We start from the raw sequence: 18,232 nt of genomic DNA on the forward strand, positions 1-18,232 counted from the left end.
CTTGTTCCAGGGTTTGACGCCCCTCCCCAGCACCACTCATTATGGAACACAAAATTTATGGTGGAATTAGATACAGAGAACACTGACAGCAAATCAAAAGAGTCCCTTTTAGGGAATGTATTTTATAATTAGAAAAAATTCAAACTAGATGATATAAAGAAAAATATTTTTTCTGCACCACTGCTTGGCCTCTATATGTGCTTGATGGTCAAGAGGGATGATTTCCTTGTTTCAATATCATTCACAACTAGATCTCTACTGCAAAAGCAAAAAAAATGGACATAAGGCCTTTATTTGGAGGTCATAATTGCCCTCAGGATACATAAAAGATTACAAAAATATGCCAGACTCCAATGGTCACACTGGCAATGGGAAGACTGATTGTCCCTACTCGAGAAGACCTGGGCCTCTCTTGTACTTCCCTGGAAAATAATTCCTCCATGAAGTGACAGGGTCCAAATGTCCACAGGGGTCCAGGAACCCAGATTGTTAGCACACATCATGTGTGCTATGGCGGATGACTGACATGCCTACTTTAAAGCATTTCTTATAATTTTAAAATAATCCTCCACTTGCAATTACAGGGAGCACCTACGTGTTTTGGTAATTTTCTCTCTTGTGAATCTCTACTTATACTCAAACGTGTTTTCAGAATTTTTAGCACACATTTTTACCTGGGTGACTGGCCAACCAAAGCTATGTTTTTCTTTGTTGGGTGTTTGAGGAATGCAATGTCTATTGTTTTCTGTATTTCACGTATGATGACTCTACCTGTATTCTCTGACAATGAAGTAACTGAAAATGACTGATATCTTGATTTCCATGGGTAATCTACAATCAACTATTAAAAATACATTAAATGTAAGTAAGATAAATATTTGTAAAAGTACTTATCATATAGTTAAAACTCTGAAAACTACACGAGAGGTAAAACAACTGAGTCATTTGTAAGTTAAAATATATTTTCAAAAATTTCCTTCAATATACTCAACTAGAATGGTAAGGCATTTTCCTACATACATTATGTTTTTCCTACTATTGCAAAGGATCCTAAAAATTCATTTTACATGGAAGAGCACAGATCAAAATAGCAGTGAGCATATTGCGCCTAACAAACACCAGTTCCTGGTCCCTGTGTGCATGACAAGACTAAGTCTCCCAGGGACAACACCACCACTCCCAGCTCAGCCTGCAGTTCTTTCCTGCCTGGGCTCAGCCAGAAGTTCCAGTCCACTTTATAGCAGAGTTTCACCAGTTGCAGTCCAGGTTGTGGGTGAAGCCGGTGGACAGCATGGAAGTGGTCACAGGCAAAGTGTCCCCACAGCACCTTGTCCAGGACTGGCCTGGACCCTCTGGCAGTGTCTCAGTGCTTAGCCTGCAGCAGGCCATTACATGGGGAAGAGCTTGAGTGGGCTTTCTCCCTAGTAGTACTTGGCTATGAGGTCCCATTAGGTGTTCTCATGCTGTACACTCTGGGAAGAGTTCGTGCACTTAGCCAAGCACAATTGGAAGTGATCTTCCACAGCCTTGAAGAGGTTCTGGAATGCCACAACTGCCCTGTTGAGGAGTGCTTCTGGAAGAGTTCTTGTTGGGCTGCTGGCCCAGGACATGCATTACTCGTAGGTGCTGCAGCAGCCATTGGCCAGGAAGCTATTGCACCAATACTCCTTTGTGCTGGGGATGCTTCAGATTACAGCAGCCATTAGTCAGTAGATTCTTCCTTTCACAGACAAACCCTAGATCATCCATGATGAGCTGCTTCCCTTGAAAGGAATTCTGGCACTGAATGCTTGACTGGCTGCTATTGCCCAAGTTAAATTGTACTTTCCATGGAATGGATTGATTGTGGTCCTGAGCCTGGAGGAGATTTCTATCTCTCACTGTTCTCTCCTCCTGCTTCAAGGTGCTGCTAAGGATGTAGACTAGCCAGAGCCTGAAGACCAGGACCAGCATGGTCCTCTTCTCCAGGAGGCAGTGCCACACCATGGCAGCCAGGTTTACCATCCTGGTTGAGATGGGTGTGCTGCAGCCAGAGAGTGGAGCAACACCAGAGGCTGAGACCCAGTAGCATGGCCACTTCATGCCCAGCAGCCCCACCACTTGCTGCAAAGCTGGCTTTGCAGTCCACAGCCCAGTTTGTAAGTTAAAATATTGAAACATTCATTGCTAATTATAAATTCAAGTATTCTTGCCTTCTTACAGTCTATATAAGTCAATATATTTTGGTCTCTTAAATGTGTTTTTATAAATTATTTTATGTAAAAAGCAGTAAAAAATTTATATGTGGAAAAAGTAAAAAAGTCTCCTTCCTGGGTGTTCATTCAAATATATGATTATTAAGAATTAAAATCTTAATCACTTGTAATTGAAAACTCTAAAAAGTAACCCCTGAAGAACCTTGACTGACCTTCACAGTAGAAATGCACCATCTCCTCAGCCTTGAATGTCCAAAAGGAAAGTATACCCAAAGACAAACATGCTATCATATGGGTAAATTTAAAGTCATATGCAAAAGACTGCATTTACCTTTAGGGATCTAAACCCCAAATGTGGGGGCCATCCCAAGAGTAGTAACTCATTTCTCCAAACAGCTAGATTCTATGAGTTAGGGGTTACCAAACTGTTTAAAAACAATGACCATGATTCCTTTGGTAGCTAAACAGACCTCCCAATTAACCTTGGAACAGTATGTGGAGGTCCAGGTCCTCCCAACAAGTCCAGACAATTTTAGAAGTCAAGAATCATCACTGGTTCGTAATCATCACTGTTAGACACTGCTGACATCAAACATTTGTAAGGATGTCAAACTTTAAATTGAGCTACTTTATTCCTGAACTGAGCCCCTCTAAAATACCAATGTGTGAACATTATTGAACAAACTTATAGCCTGTTAAAACGAAATGATGTGCCTATAGATAACCCTGTGGCTAAACAATTCACAGGTGGAAACAGTTTTATAAAAATGATGCCATAAAAGCAGGGAATTCAATAGTTACTGTGATAATATCATAGAAGCAAATGTCCTCCCCACTCACACTTGTGTCCCAAAGCAAAATTCATCATTTTTATTCAGACCTTACAGTTAAAACAAGAAAAAACATCCATACAGATTCCTCATATGGGTTTCTATTACTTCCTGCTGCTATTCAGAAGGAAAGAAAGATATTAAGAGCTAAACATACCTTCTGGGTCTTCTATCACCAAATTGCTCTTTGTTTCCCAGCGTCTTGCAGGGCTTTGACTTCTATCCAAGGTACAAATGTTTGGGGTTCTTCCCAGATACATAGACAGGGCTTAAGACAGTGCATTAAATTGGGAGTGCATTTATAACCAAAACACTTTGGAGGGGACTGGTTTCTCTTTTGACATGTGTTGTCCCTGAATAAATGACAATCTTTTAGAAAAACAATGACCTCAGGACACATCGGCATAAACATGCTAGAGGATGAATTCCCATAGGAGTAATAGGTGCAGTCACATCTTTTGTTTCCTGGATTAGTGTTTTAGTAAGATTTTCCATCACTGTGACCAAAAGAACTGACAAGAACAATTTTAGAGTAGGATCATCAAGTATACTTGATGCTGATGGTTTTAGAGGTCTCAGTTCATAGACAGCCTCCTATATTAACTCAGGGTCTAAGGAGAGGCAGAACATCAGGGTGGAAAGATGTGATGGAGGAAAGCAGCTCAGACCATGACAACCAGGAAGCAGAAAGAGCTCCACTTGTCAAGGCACACCCCCAATGAACCACCGCCTCGAGCCATACCCTACCTGCCTACAGTTAGCCAAGTTCATCCCCAGAAATGGAATAAATCCTTGATTATCTTATAACCAAATCATGTCACCTATAAATTTTCTTGCATTGTCTCACATATGAACTTTTGGGGAATATCTAATATCTAAACCATCATAAAAAACAGCTTAACCTACCTTGAGGTAACTAATACTGTGAAAATAGAAGGGCATTCAATTTCTTATGATCTGAGCAGGGAGGAGTTTGTGCACACTTAAACTCCACCAGTTGCCCTGGGGTAAACTCCTCAAGATAAGTAGTGGTTCATATTAGCCCAGTATGTCAGTTGTCCTATGTATTAGTTTTTAGAGGTGTCTTATACATTAAACTGAGCAACTAATTGACTACTTATGGTTACTTTTGAAGTAAATATTATATTTGTAGAGTGTTATTCTTTTGAGAAAGGTAATTGGTGATGAGATCATTTGAAATATTTAAAAATTCATTGTGAAAACGACAAACTACTGCAAAAGTCACTTTTACTAAATGTTCAGTGGAACACCAGTATGTACGTAAGAGGGATGTAATATAAGAAATGCATTCACAAAAGTATTTTCTTTAAGTAGTTTGTCATTTTATATCTAGGAATGTGCTATATTTCAAATTATTGATGTTTGAAAATAACTGTCCTCTAAACAGGTCATGGGGACTATGTATATTGCTTAGAAATGTGGAGTGTGTCACACTGCTGCCTGGCAATGTCTAACATGTTGCCCATTGTGTTCGGTTGTGGCTAAAGCACCCAAGAAATTTCTCACAGTGATCTTTAGCATGGTAAGGTAGTACTCCAAATGCTTTAAGTGGTAGAGAATCCACTGTTCACTGGTTATGACTTGTTTACATACCTTCCAGATAGTACTTTTGGGGATGATTTTGTACATAAGCGACAAAAGAGGCCACACAGGTATTATCTGAAATGACAATAATGATGATAATACAAAGGCATATCATTAGATTTGATGCAAATAATGAAATTGTCTTTGTAAAATGGTAAGATTACAAATACTTTTTTGGTGCATAAAACTATGATAGAGAGGAAAAACCTGGCAACATCTCAGCATGAATAAAAGGAGTGGAACCAACATGCTTCAACCAGAAGTAGTGGGTACTTGTTGTAATCTCAATGGTGCTATGGATAAACATAATTGATTGGTTTCCAAAGGGTATTGACCTTTGTTCACTCATATAACTGGCATGGGTATTGTAAATGCAGAGATTGTTCACAAACTTGGGAACAAAAACAAATATCTCATAAATTGGTAGGATTTCAAAGGAGACATCTACTTAGCCTACGTAGAACAAAGCAGTGAGAAACCACTGGGAGGAAGAAAGTGTAATACTCCTGAACCTATTACTGTGAAAGATAATATCAGAATTGACAGGAGAAATCCTACTGTTGTCAAACAGCAAGAAAGATGAAGGTGTCACAATGAGCCATTTCATGTAAAACAGGCAACATGTAGCTTCCTTGTATGTCTCCTTAACCCATTAACTCTCAAGTTTTCCCCTTACTAGAATGGATAAAATCTCTCAGGGGGAATGAGAATGTAAGAAACCAGAATGGGGAACAAAATGGCAGATAAACTCTAAAGCCTTATTTTATAATGTTACTATAAATCTTTTATTACTCTTCTACCTTAACAATGCATGGAATATGCCATTTTATACCCTTCCAATCTTCATCAGATCATCCATAAATAGGTGTTGATCAACTGGGCTTAGGATGGCCCAGGAGATATCACAAGTGCCTTCCTCATGAAGGAAACTCCTTTAAAGCATTACCATGAAAATGCCAGCCCTTCCAACCAACCACTCACTGCAAGTCTCATTCTGTTTCTCTCAATCAGTGCTGTTCCCTTCCTCCTTAATGTATCGTCCACCCCTCCCCCCCAAAGTCCATTAAAGCCTTGCTTATATGTTCGTGCTCTTCTGAGTCAACCCATTTGGCCTGAATGAGGTAAAATTTCTGGTGAATCAGAAATTCTCATCTTCACTCTCACCACAACAAAGGCCCCTAAGCCAACTAGGTCCTTCCTGCTTACCCTTAGGTCACAGTTGAACAATGCCTTTTGTTGTTAGCTGATGTGTCTCCCTGTCTTTATCACCAACAAGAACATACAGGTCAGTAAAACAGAGCTTCCCTGTGTATCCAAGGCCAAGTACTAAGCAGAAAAATACCCATGAGTCAAGCAGGGAAGTGGATCAGCAAAATACAGAACTGAGGAATGCCCTGGATGACCTCTCACACAGACCAGGGGGCCAGGGACAGCTTCTCAGACTGGGTGACATCTACATAAATCTTCCTGCTTGTTGGTCATCACATACTGAGTTATTATTTCCAAATCACTGCAATAAACACTATTTCCCCCTTTTTGGGCACCTACAATGTACCAGGCCTCAAGCTAAGTGTCTCATACCTCGAGATATTGCCACCCACTACCTAGTAGGGATAGCAGCAGTTCCACTGATGAAGCATGAGTGGCATAGAATAGTTAGAGTCTGTCATAATCCTGCAGCTACAGTGGCTGGACTGCAGTTGAAGGCAACACAAATGGTTCCGGATAGAAGAGTCTCAATGGCAGAGCTCAGACTCTTAGCTTTATCAGGAGAGGCATAAGCTTTGACTACTTGTTTGCACCATGAAAGGAGAAACTAGCTCATCTTAATGATAAACAATAAAATGATAATTGAGAATGTGTTAATGGTTAATGGTTGAAAATCTTCCTTTGACTGATGTGCAAGTGTCCAAGGCAGTGAACACTGGAGCACACACAGGAAGTGGGTCATAAAAGGGATCTATCATATTCTCCTTGTCCTCTGTCTTCAAACTCTCAGCCAACCTCTTGTCAATTATGACTTTTCTAACAGTCTCTGCCCAGCTGATCATCTGGGATTTTCTATTTATGCACTTGCTTTTGCATAAAAGGGCATAGTCCTCTTGGTGGCATGGACTGTGCCACACCTGAGTCTCTCTTACCCTGAGATGAGTAGGCCAGGTGAGGATGAGAACTGTGGGGAGGTCTGACAAGAAGGCAAAGATACCAATGGTGACACCTTGAAAAGGGACAAACAGTTTCTGCAGGAGAAGGGTAAGGGATAAGAGGGGGCCTACAGCACCCAAGAGCTATCCCTGAGGCCAGAGTTCTGGACATGCCTTGATGACACCCTCCTGTGGGAGCCAGAATCCAGCCAAACATCCACAGACCTCTGAAGGTAATTGTTCTGGAATAATTTTCCAAAGTCTGGTGATTTCCAGTTGCTTACTAAAGTGTGGGACAGCTCTGGGACCCAGTCAGAAGTTATTTCCTCCACAGACCCACTCCAACCCAGGTGTGGCCCAGCAGGGACTCCTCAGCAAGGCTGGCAGTTCAACAGTTCATCAGAACACAGGGGCTGAGCCTGAACTCTGACTCTGTCCTTTAGCAGCCTTCTTTTGAATGCCAAAGCCAGCATATTTTCAACCCATTGAAGGTGACATCGTGTGTTCACTTCTATCAATGTGCATGCACACCCATTATTACATCAAACATTAAGGATCTCTATTGTGAACATGACACCTTGGACAGTTCAGAGACTGAATACTGTCCCCCAGTTGACATTGTCTAAAACTGACCAAGGATCAATATCTGGAATCTTCTAGTATGTCCTATGTATCTACAGGAGAAACAGGTCTTGCAGGAGGTTCGGGAAAGAATATTAACTTGCAATTTTAGGACTTAGGTAGCTCTTTGTCCCTAGAGACTGGCAAACCCTGGAGTGTGGGAAATGCCTAGTGTGGAATATAGGTGAACACGTAGGCCTCACTGTAAGCATTGGTGGAAAACAGGAGACAGTCTTCCTATCACCATTCAGATGGCAGTTAGGTCAGTAAGCCCACATGGGCCCTATGACCACATAGCTATTTTGCTCCTGACTTCTATCCCCACAGATATATTATCTTGTGTTCCAGGGAAGGCAAGGGACTGTGCCCTGGGTAAAGCACATTTCACTTTGTGGCCCAGCACTACAGTGGTACAAGGATGTGCAGGCCTGGGTGGACACATTGCAAGCTGAACAGAATCAGGATGGCATGGGATGTGACATCATATAGATTAAATAGGGATGTCATTTACAAGGACAGTTGCCAATAAAATCCAAAATATTAGAAGGTAGGAGAAGAGTAGTTATGAATGGGAAAAACAGAATGGGAAAGAGGGACTTGCCTCTGCCAAGTTCTCTCTTCCAGAATTTGGAGGCCAGCCGGTTGTCTCTCTTTCGGGGAATGTTGTACCCATTCATACCAGACCACCAAGGGTGTTCCCCTTCAAGTGGATTGGTAGGCAGGCGGAACTTTTCCACACCCCACAGGAGATCCTCCTCACACTCCATTTTGGGGGCCACTTCGGTCCGTCCAAAACAAGATCCCATAGTCACAGCTTCCTTTGAAGCTAAATCAAACCCTCCACACTGTAGTCCTCAGCTAGACTAAAAGCCTTTTGGCAACAGGTGCCACACAGTGTGTCATCATAAGCCACATCATAATAGAGTATTGCTGAGTTTTTCCAGGCAGGCTGCCTACAGCTCCACCTGTTTCACCCCATATCATATTATGACAATCCCAGCCAGTACGTAACATGAGTGCCTTTATTTTTCAGAAAAGGAAACAGGTTTGAAAATATACAGTCACCAATGACTCTTCAGCCAGAAAGAGGCAGAACCCTCCTGTAATGGCCCCATCAGGCCAATATCAGAGAGGATGTAGAGCTAAATCACAGTGCCCAGTCTCATTTCTCTCTCTGCTGTATGCTGACCAGGTCCATCCCAGGAACCCCAGTCCTCTACAGTACCAGGACCACTTGCCAAGATGCCCTGGATTTTACCCTCAGAATGGCCATGTCCTTGACCCTTGACCCTGAAAGCAAAGGTGCCCTTCTACACCCTCTTGAGAAAAGTTCAGAGTGAGCCAGTCATGGCACACCAGCCAGCAGAAGAAAAGGTTCCTGACAGTGTCTTTCTAACAAGCCCACACACTCAATCTAATGTTTTACTCAAAGCTGATAAAGGATGACAAGAAGCACCAACACCTTCTCCAACAGCTTGGAAGACAAGAATGAAGGATAACTCTTTTGAGATTTCTTAATTACAGTCCTGCAGATACAAAATGAGATTCTGATATCTCATTAAATCCATGGGGCATCCCAGACCTCTTTAATGAGGATGCCCACAACTGACTCTCACAAGATGAGCTGCACAGAAATGACTCTGAACCAAATATGGGACCTCATACAAGTCTCTTGTCTGCAAATTTCTGTCCCTTCAGTTGTAAGGTGGGGACCAAAGTCTAGCATTTAAAAGCCACATACACTGAGTATGGTGGACTTGCACTGCAGGCCAGGCGACTTCACTGTCAGCAAGCTCTTGGCCATCACTTGACAAGATCCTAAATCTTGCTGGCTATTTCTTCATCTTTTCCTTGCACAGAGGGAAGGATAGAGGCTTAGATGAATCTTCAGATGTCCTTCACAGTTCCAGGATCTGAAACTCAGATGCCTCTGTCAGCACTGCCAGCTGGCCTGTTCCCCACTGAAACTTCCCTAACTCTCAATCTCTTAGGGTCCAGCAACACCTTCCTCCCACTTATGAATACTGCTGTGTACCAAGGGTATGTGAGGCACAGGGACATAATGCTGAACAAACTGATACTCCCCTCCTGAGACTTGTGGCCAGGTAAGTAACATCTGGAGCTCAGTAGCTTGAGCTCCATAGAATACCTTCCCTCTGTGGAGCCTTCCCCTGTAGTCCATTCCATCCTGGTCACCTCAAGTGGACTCTGCTGCCTCACACAGAACATCCACCCAGATCCCAAATGTGCTGGGAGCTGGGATTCCTACTCCACATGAAGAGGAGGGGACTGAGGAGTTGCTGAGAGTCCAGAGGCACAGACAACAAAACAAGTTGTGGTCTCTTTTTCAAGCTTTTTATCCAGTGAGTCACACCTACTCTTCCCACAAATAATAAAATGCTAGAAAAATATAAAGAGAGCAAGAGTCCTTTCCTGTGTAGGGCACAGGGAAAGCTGAAAAGGGGCTTATAATGGGATCTGCCCAAGTGGACATTATAAAGAGCTTTTATCTATAAAATAGTCAAATGGGTTATGGGAGATCAGGGAAATCTCATCTGCCTCTGGAAATCCATGAGTATGTCCCTTTAGCACACTCTTCTGCCATAATGTTCTGTCTTACCTGAAACTCTGAGGAATGGAGCTGGATTTCTGTGGATTGATACCTCTGAAACAGTGAGCCCCCAATAAACTTTTCCTCCTTTAAAATTGTTCTTGTCAGGGTTTTTTTAGTCACAGCAGCAAAAATCTGACTAAAACACAAGCACAGTGGTCTAGGATGGTATCTCTATAGAAGTTGGACCTGTTGATTTATTTCTCAGTGGAAAGATCTCAGTGAAGACATGCGTTTGGGAGACAGCAGCATAAAGATAATCCTTTAGGGGAGCTTAAACAATCATCTGGGAAGAAAAGAGAAGATGGTTTCAGACTGTCTGATCCTTGAGGAGCCCCAACATAAGGCAGTTGGGGAGAGAAGACAGACCCTGATCCTTCTGTCCTTTGAGCACTTCCCACAGATGATGGACAAAGCAACAAAAAACCTGTTAAGGCTTAAATGTCTTAAATTTTCCCTCTAGTTGTGAAGCATATCTGCTAGGAGAAAAAGAAAGCAAATATTGGTGAAAAACTAGTCTGAGTTCAATCAGGTAATTATTGTCTGTGAGGACAGTGACTCTGTGACATTGAGAGAGTTACTCTAAATCCAAAGGATAAGTTTTTTTTTTTAAAGAAATACACTCTCTGTTTACTAGACATTGGAATGTGGTGGGGAAGGTAAAGGAGGCTGGATTTGATCATTGCATGTGTGTACATGTATTGAATTATCCTACTGTACCCCCTTAATATTTATAAATAAGACATAACAATCAAAAATACTTTTTAATTTAAAAATAACTTTGGAAACTGAAGGTATAATAATCTATGATTTGATAGTTATTTTCATGGCGCAGTGTATTCTTTATCAGGAAGAAATATTTCAATGATGGGAAACATAATTTTTTTGAAGGGAGGAATTAGAGGACACTACCTGTGGTTCCATAACTCTTCAGGTGGTCCCAAACACAAGCTCATGGCAAGTTTGTGCACATACTTCCAGAGTGTAGATCAAAGCAAGTTTGTGCACTAAAATTCCAAGAACTCTACCACTGAGTTACAACCCCAGCCCCTAAACTGTTTTGAATGCATGTATTTTTTTCCACAAGTTTGCACAAAGGTTAACCTTTGAGCATATCTAATGCTACAAATATGGCATATAATTTTGATAAAATCATTCAAGAAATAAGCCACATGGAGGCTATTATCTCACCCCAGAAAAACGCCCACAGATACACATTTGGTTGTGATTTCAGGAGAACCATGAACTCCAGGATCTGCCCCTAGATCTGAGGTTCAGAACTTTCAATGCCACTCCTCTCATCTGAGTTTATAAATGCTAATATGTTTTCTGGTTGCCTGTGACACCAACATCCTTAGGATGCCCCACAGATGGAGTGACTCCATTTACAAACATCTCTTTCCTCATCCTTCTGCCCCATTCCTTCTTTGGTTGCCTGGCCCCAGCAATTCTTTTAGACCCTGGTTCCAGTAACTAATTCATCATAGCAACATATTAGGCATTGTGAGTGCAGACCACGGCTATCTATGCAGCCAGTTAAGCAGCACCATTGAGACAACTCAGTGCAGAAATGCAGCAAAGGACAGAACCATTCAAGAGAAAGGATGCAGGATGCAGATGCTGGGCAAGCTGGAGAAAGTTCACTGTTAAAATCAACAAGGACAGTGTCTCCAGTGGAGGCCCAGATGTCCCACTAAGAAATGTCCCACTTAATAGTCTCAAAAGGTTGCCAACTGTGCTTGTGGTAACAAACAGCAAAAGGAGGAACTGTAGTGAATGAATTCAGAGGGTCCTTTTTCACATCTGGTTTCATTTTGGCCAATTTCCTCTTCTGCTCAGGTTTCTCAGGGAACTTTCCATCTCAATGAGAGAAAGAGCTGAGATCCATGTGGTTCTAAACTGCCTCCCTCTGACTCTGATCATATCTACTTAATCCTCACCACTTCTATTCCAGCCATACTGCACCTTGAACCAGTCAGACAGGTTGCCCCAGGGCCTTTGCACTCATGCTACCCTCTGTCTAGCACTGGACTTTTCCCTTCACACCTTCATGGTTTCTTCCCTTAATTTTTTTCAGATTTATACTCAAATATCACCTTCTCAGAAAGGCCTTTCCTGATTATTCTTTTGAAAAATGCAACCCCTGACCCCTGTTCTCCACCTCCCTTTCCTATTTTTCTTTTCTCAGTAATGCTTAACACCTCCTGACCTCCCACAACAATGAAAGTTCCACGAAGGGAAGGATTCTTTCTGATTGTACTCGACCACATACACCCAGAGGCTACTATACAGTTAGAACAGTACCTGCCTCACAGTGTTTCTGAGATCAAATGAGTTAAAACATATAAAGCCCCTCTGCACAGCATGTGGCAATATGCTAAAAACTGCTATTGTTTGGGTTTTGTTTTAAACTTTGTGGTAAACCTAATGGGTGGTTATCATTTACCATTTTACAGGTTAGGAAACTGAGGCTCATTTACTTGAAATTCCACATTTGCGGTCAGCAGAGTTGGGATTCCAATCCAGATCTGATTCCTTGTTCTGTGCACTCATCACCCTGGCTCTGCTTCTGAAGTCCTGGGACAGAAGCGAGGCAGAAACCCATTCTTTCTGGAACAAGCTCAAAACCCAAGGATGGTCCAGCCTCGGGAGTGGGAGGCGGGGAATGGAGTCTGCAGAAGCCAGAGAGTGTTTACTTTCAGACCTGCGTGAATCTGAAATGGCAGTTGGTGCTCTGTTGGCTTTCTACCTTCATCAAACATCAGCACACCTGCCTATTAAAAAATGTTTTCATGACCCCAGAAAATCCATGGATTGGAGACATTTACTTTAAACAGTCATTAACACTTCAGTATTGTATAAAACCCTATACTTTAGAAATTTAGTGACTCTTTCCTCAAAAACTATGCTGAATGTCAGCAGAACATCTGTGGCTAGGCCACTCAAATTCACATTATTTTGGTGCTATTTTATTGTATTAACCAAAGTTGAGAAAGATAAAGTGTCTTGATATCTCATTCAATACTATACTAGAAATTTCATCAGAAATATCTTGAGAATTCTTATATTTGATATTTCTATTCACTGCTCAGATGTTTGGTTGGTTTAAAGTAAATATTACTACAAAAGCAGCAAAGGGTTGATACATTAGCATCAATTTACAAATCTGGAAATCTTGTTGGCATTTTATAAAGAATCAGTTTGACCCAATTTTATGCTCATTTGAATTAAGGAAATACAAGGTGATGGATTAAAAAAAAATCTGAGGGTTAGCAACAGTTGAGGTTTTCTGTAAAAACAATTCACAGAGTACTTTCTAAAGTAAAAATAGTGCTGTATTTCTCCTCATCCAAACTGGCTATCCCCATTGACTTCCCAAAGGGGAGAGGTTTGTAGTGATAATAAAGAGTTTAAACTCAGGACTCTTTTAAGTAACTGTATATTTTGTATGTTCTGTAACAAGTTTTTAAAATATTGAATTTTGAAAGAAGAAAACACAAAGTAGAGTAATAAAGAAAATTTTGTTTTAGAACAAAAAAAAAAAGGACTCCAAATATTTTTAGTATAGTTGAAGATACTACTTAGTATAGTAAAAGATTCAGTGTAAAAACTATGCTACAGTTTGTAAAATCTTAAAATGATAATTTGAAATGTATGTGAATTATTAAACACTGCCATCAGAAAGCTTGGCTATAGATTTTAAATGCCAAGGAACAGTGACATAATTCATTAATAATGGCTCTAAAGTAAATGAATAATTTTGTGAATTTTGTGTAATCATCTGTAAAAATATATTGGCCACTTGTTTGGAATCTTCATATTTCTAGATACTTACCTCCTCCCATCTGTGGTATCCCCCTTTTTTTCCTTTTGCTTCTTAGTATTAACTATGTATAGTTTTTATAAAATTCATGAAAGGCCTGTAATAAATGTATCATAGGTATTTACTTTTTGATTCTCCATTAAAACTATTTTTTAAAGTTTTATTTATTCTACTTTGTTGTACCTGACAGTAGAATGCATTTATACGTTTTGATAGCTCATGCATGAGTGTAATTTCTCATTTTTCTCATTATGCATATTGTAGGATCACATCAGTCATGCAGTCATATATGTACATGAGGTAACAATATCTGTTTTACTCTACTATCCTTCCTACCCCCATACTCCTTCCCTTCCCTTCATTCCCCTCTACCTGCTTACAAATAGCTAAAATATGGACCCAACATGGATGCCCTTCAACAGATGAATGGATTAAGAAAATGTGGTATATATGATACAATATTATTCAGCTTTAAAGAATGAAATTATGACATTTACTGGTAAATGGATGAAGTTAGAGAATATCATTAAAACTATATTATTAGGATAGCTTTTCTTGTCTATAAAGAGCAGTAAAATGCAGTTTACATTTTTTGATGGTAATATGGTTATAACATTCCTGTAACTTAAAAAAAATTATTTCATAGAAACAGTACTATTTAAATAGAATACTGGTGATGCTTCTGTTATTTATCCACTGATTCTATTCTAACACATATAACCAGTTGATATCTTCAACCACAGTAGTTTTTCTTTTTGTGCTTTAGAAGGTATGTTTTAAATATGGGAATAAACCACAAAGTTATACATTTATCAAGTGTTTCTGTACATAAGGTATCTGCTAATATTTTAATGATGAAATACATTTTTGTGTCAAACTGTGATCATTTAGTCCTGATTATATTTTAATAAATAGTGTTGAAAAGTATATTGACTTCATGTAATTTTCCAGCCATTTTTGTATATTTTAAGTATGTTTAGATGGCTGTGAGCTTTATTCCAGGCACATTGAAATGGGAAAAGTTATCATGTATTTTTTATTTCTATATTACTTCAAGTAGTTAGAATCTATCAAGAAATATAATTCCATAGATTCATCCCAAATTATTTGAGAGCAAAAGTATAAGCTTCTTAATCTCTTTATCAAGTTTATTATAATTTACTATAAAGCAAAAACTTAAGATTTAAAATTCTGAATATCATGATTGATGAAAAGAACTGATTATTATATTTTAAAAAATCTAAGCAGTACTTCAGAAGTAGCATTCATCTTTTAAAAACCACCCTGAATATAATTAAGATAGGTCTTTTATAAATCAATGTGGATTTATCTAGGTGCTTATGAGAAATAAAAGATTTTATTACCTTGGTTCAAAAGTCACACATTTCCAGTGATGGAAGTGACCAGTTTAATTCCCAACACCTCAATAGATAGAAACAAAGATGTAGCAGATCCTCAAAGAAAAGAAACAGATGCTCTGAATGTATTTTTATCTATTCTGTTTGGATAGAAAAGTGGTTCACTGTGTAACACTGGGATCTTGGGAGAGGAGGGTTTAAGCTGGGATGTTGGTGGGATCTGGGGGGGCTTAAGAGGCACGCAGAAATCTGCCTAAAAATGAAATGATCTCTGGGGGTGGAGGTGGAGGGGTGAGGATGGTTTGGTTTGATGGCTTTATATAACATGTTATTCTTAAGATGGATAAATGAGTCTGAGTTTAGTCACTGTTTTTTAAAAAATCAGTCCTCTTTTTTTCTGAACATTCTGATCTTTCTAGCTTTTTCCATTCTTTTACAGACCTTTATCTCCAGTCTCCCAGACAGGACAGGTAGAGAAGGTATTGCTGACTTTGAGAAAAAATGTACTTTAGCAAAGGGAAAGCAAACTGATGTCAGAAGCAATTAATTATTTAGGTCAGACTCAAGAAGTGTTCATATTAATAGACCCATATCATCCCTGTAGTCTATTTTCCATTCTATTTCTCCTTGTAGTTTCTTCATCTTTTGTTGGACAGTGTGTTTTACTAGTATATCACTGGTATTATGTTTGTTATGTTTTGTCTGCTTGCATTGTAAAAGGAAACTTTAAATTTTTTGTTCCTTTTAAAAAATATTGCCATTTAACTGACAAATTGCATTTGTGGAAATGACTCAAATATAAAAACTTAGTTTATTTTGAGCGTGATGTAAAAGAACCAATCTTAATTTTCCATCTCCAAATTAGGATTCTAACATAAAATTGCCTGCTGAGTTTTGGAAGCTGTGAATTTAAAAACCAAAAGCTGAACTTTTATAGTTTTGCATACAAAATGGGAAGCAATAAATTCTTAGAATAATGACTGTTAAATAGTACCTCTTCCCCTGCAAAATGGCTTTCAGTTCCAAAGTTTTAACAGAATTGCATTTACAGTTTGACTGGCAGGTACATTTTAATAGTGGTCAATAAAAAGTAACATCAGAAATCTCTTGAAATGAATTAAGTACTCTAAATATAGAATAAAATATATTACCAATAAACACTGGATTTCTGCTATAGCAAAACTTTTGACATCCAAACATGTCTTTATCAGAATCAAATAAATTTTGCAAAGTATATTGACAAATATTGGAAGTGTTTTTAACAGACTCCTTGCTTTTCAAAATTAATTTGTATTCAGTATTTTCTTGTACATGTTTTTATACCACAAATTAATAGAGTGAACTACTGTTTTAAAAGTTTCGTGTAGATGGTCAGGAGAAATTTTTTGGCACCAAGCTATTTCAGGAAAGGTGAAAAATGTTTATATGCCTCCACTTAAGAATTTTTATTTGAAAACACTTCATTGAGTCTTATGGAGGAAAAAAATCTATAAATTTAACAAGGTAGGTTACCCAGTTGACTATTCAGAAAGATATGAGAATTTGGCATGCTTTTTAGCTACTGCATTAATTATTTTTTGAGAAGCAGTAACATATAGGTGGATTTATAATATCTTATTCTGAGATTATGGGCTGTATCATGAAGCTGGAGTACCATTTTTGGTCCCAGTGTCCAACTTATTTTATCTCTGTTATGGAGAATACTTGGTGATCTATTCATTCCATAAGTTGAGAGCACTGCCAACTTCTATGTTGCAGTATTTAATTCATATTAATCTATTTTCTACCAAAGCAACCACCAACCAATTGGGTATGTTTACTTCCATCATTAAAATTATTAATTGACTTTTTAAAAGATCAGGTGTTTATTTCAAAGAGTAGAGAGTAGGAAAAGTGACCTTAAGATAAAGATGTGAATAGGTCAGTCATGAGTTGATTCTGCCCCTCTCCCTTGATGTGCACATTTATTTTGTACTTCTCCGGAATTATGGTGAGGATCCCTAAGCTCCATTTATGATTAAAACTAGTAGCAATAAATCCAGGAAAGTTATTGGTCTGCTATATTTATTTCTTTCATACAGGCAAATCCTGTTAGAAATTAAAACTATAATCAAAGATAATTTATAAAATGACTAGAAATTTTTTAAGATTTAAAAATTTTTGAACATTATAATTTTGATAAAATATTTACAAAATGCTTTAGTTCTTGCCCACCAGAAGACTGTCATCAGCATTTCTAATGTATTTATAACTGCAGTGTTGAAGAACTGTCTCTAAAGCACAAAAGGAGCTTATTGTAAATCCCAATTAAAAATTATTCTGCTTCACATTCAGAAATTAAAACACTGAAATTCTGTGTTTTGCTCAGAAGCATGCATTCAAAATCTGACATTATTTTGTTAATGATTTTGAGTCTGAAACCATTTAATGCCATGTTTATTAATGTTGGTGTTCTTTCACTTTCCTGTTAGGTCAGAGATATGAATGTGCACACAGCAACTTCCAGCAGGAAGGGTGAGGAAAAGTTCTGATATGTACAAATGATTCCAGCTACCATCTTGTTATACTATATATCAAGTTTAAACAAAGTATTTGAGATGGTAGATGGTATTTTATATCTTAGATGAAATAGATTATTAATTTCCATTTCCCTTCAAGAAAATTAATTGCTTATTGCATGAGCAAAGGGGAGCTTTCCAGTTTTTTAAAATATATTTTAGCAAATGCTGCTTTTTCAGTTTTGTTTGCTCATGTTTTATTTATTTTGGGGTCTGTCAATTTAAAAAGAAAATACAAATTATATCCATCTATTAGTGTCTGTGATTCAAGTGCTTAAAAATTCCAAGAGTCTATGTGTCTTCTCTGTTTGGCCTCATTTTGGTATACTTGCAGACTTTATTTTGTTGTCTTTCTCTTAGTTCTGTTAATTTATTCTCATGGCAGAGAAAACATGCCCATTCTTTTACATACTGCACTTCATTCTTTCATCCAGTTCACACTCTTAACTGCTTTGGATTCACATATTTGTTTTTGTTAGTGGAAATG

The 18,232-nt window shown here is 38.7% G+C and overlaps 1 pseudogene across 1 annotated transcript; it reads right to left on the reverse strand.

The window, feature by feature from the left end:
- Window positions 1-882: 882 nt before the first annotated feature.
- On the reverse strand, window positions 883-9,611 carry LOC306642704 (SREBP regulating gene protein-like; annotated as a pseudogene). Its single transcript has one exon. The product of its transcript is annotated as an SREBP regulating gene protein-like (transcript).
- Window positions 9,612-18,232: the final 8,621 nt, after the last annotated feature.

Source organism: Sciurus vulgaris (assembly GCF_902686455.1).
Source record: "Sciurus vulgaris genome assembly, chromosome: 13".
Taxonomy (NCBI): Eukaryota; Metazoa; Chordata; class Mammalia; order Rodentia; family Sciuridae; genus Sciurus; species Sciurus vulgaris.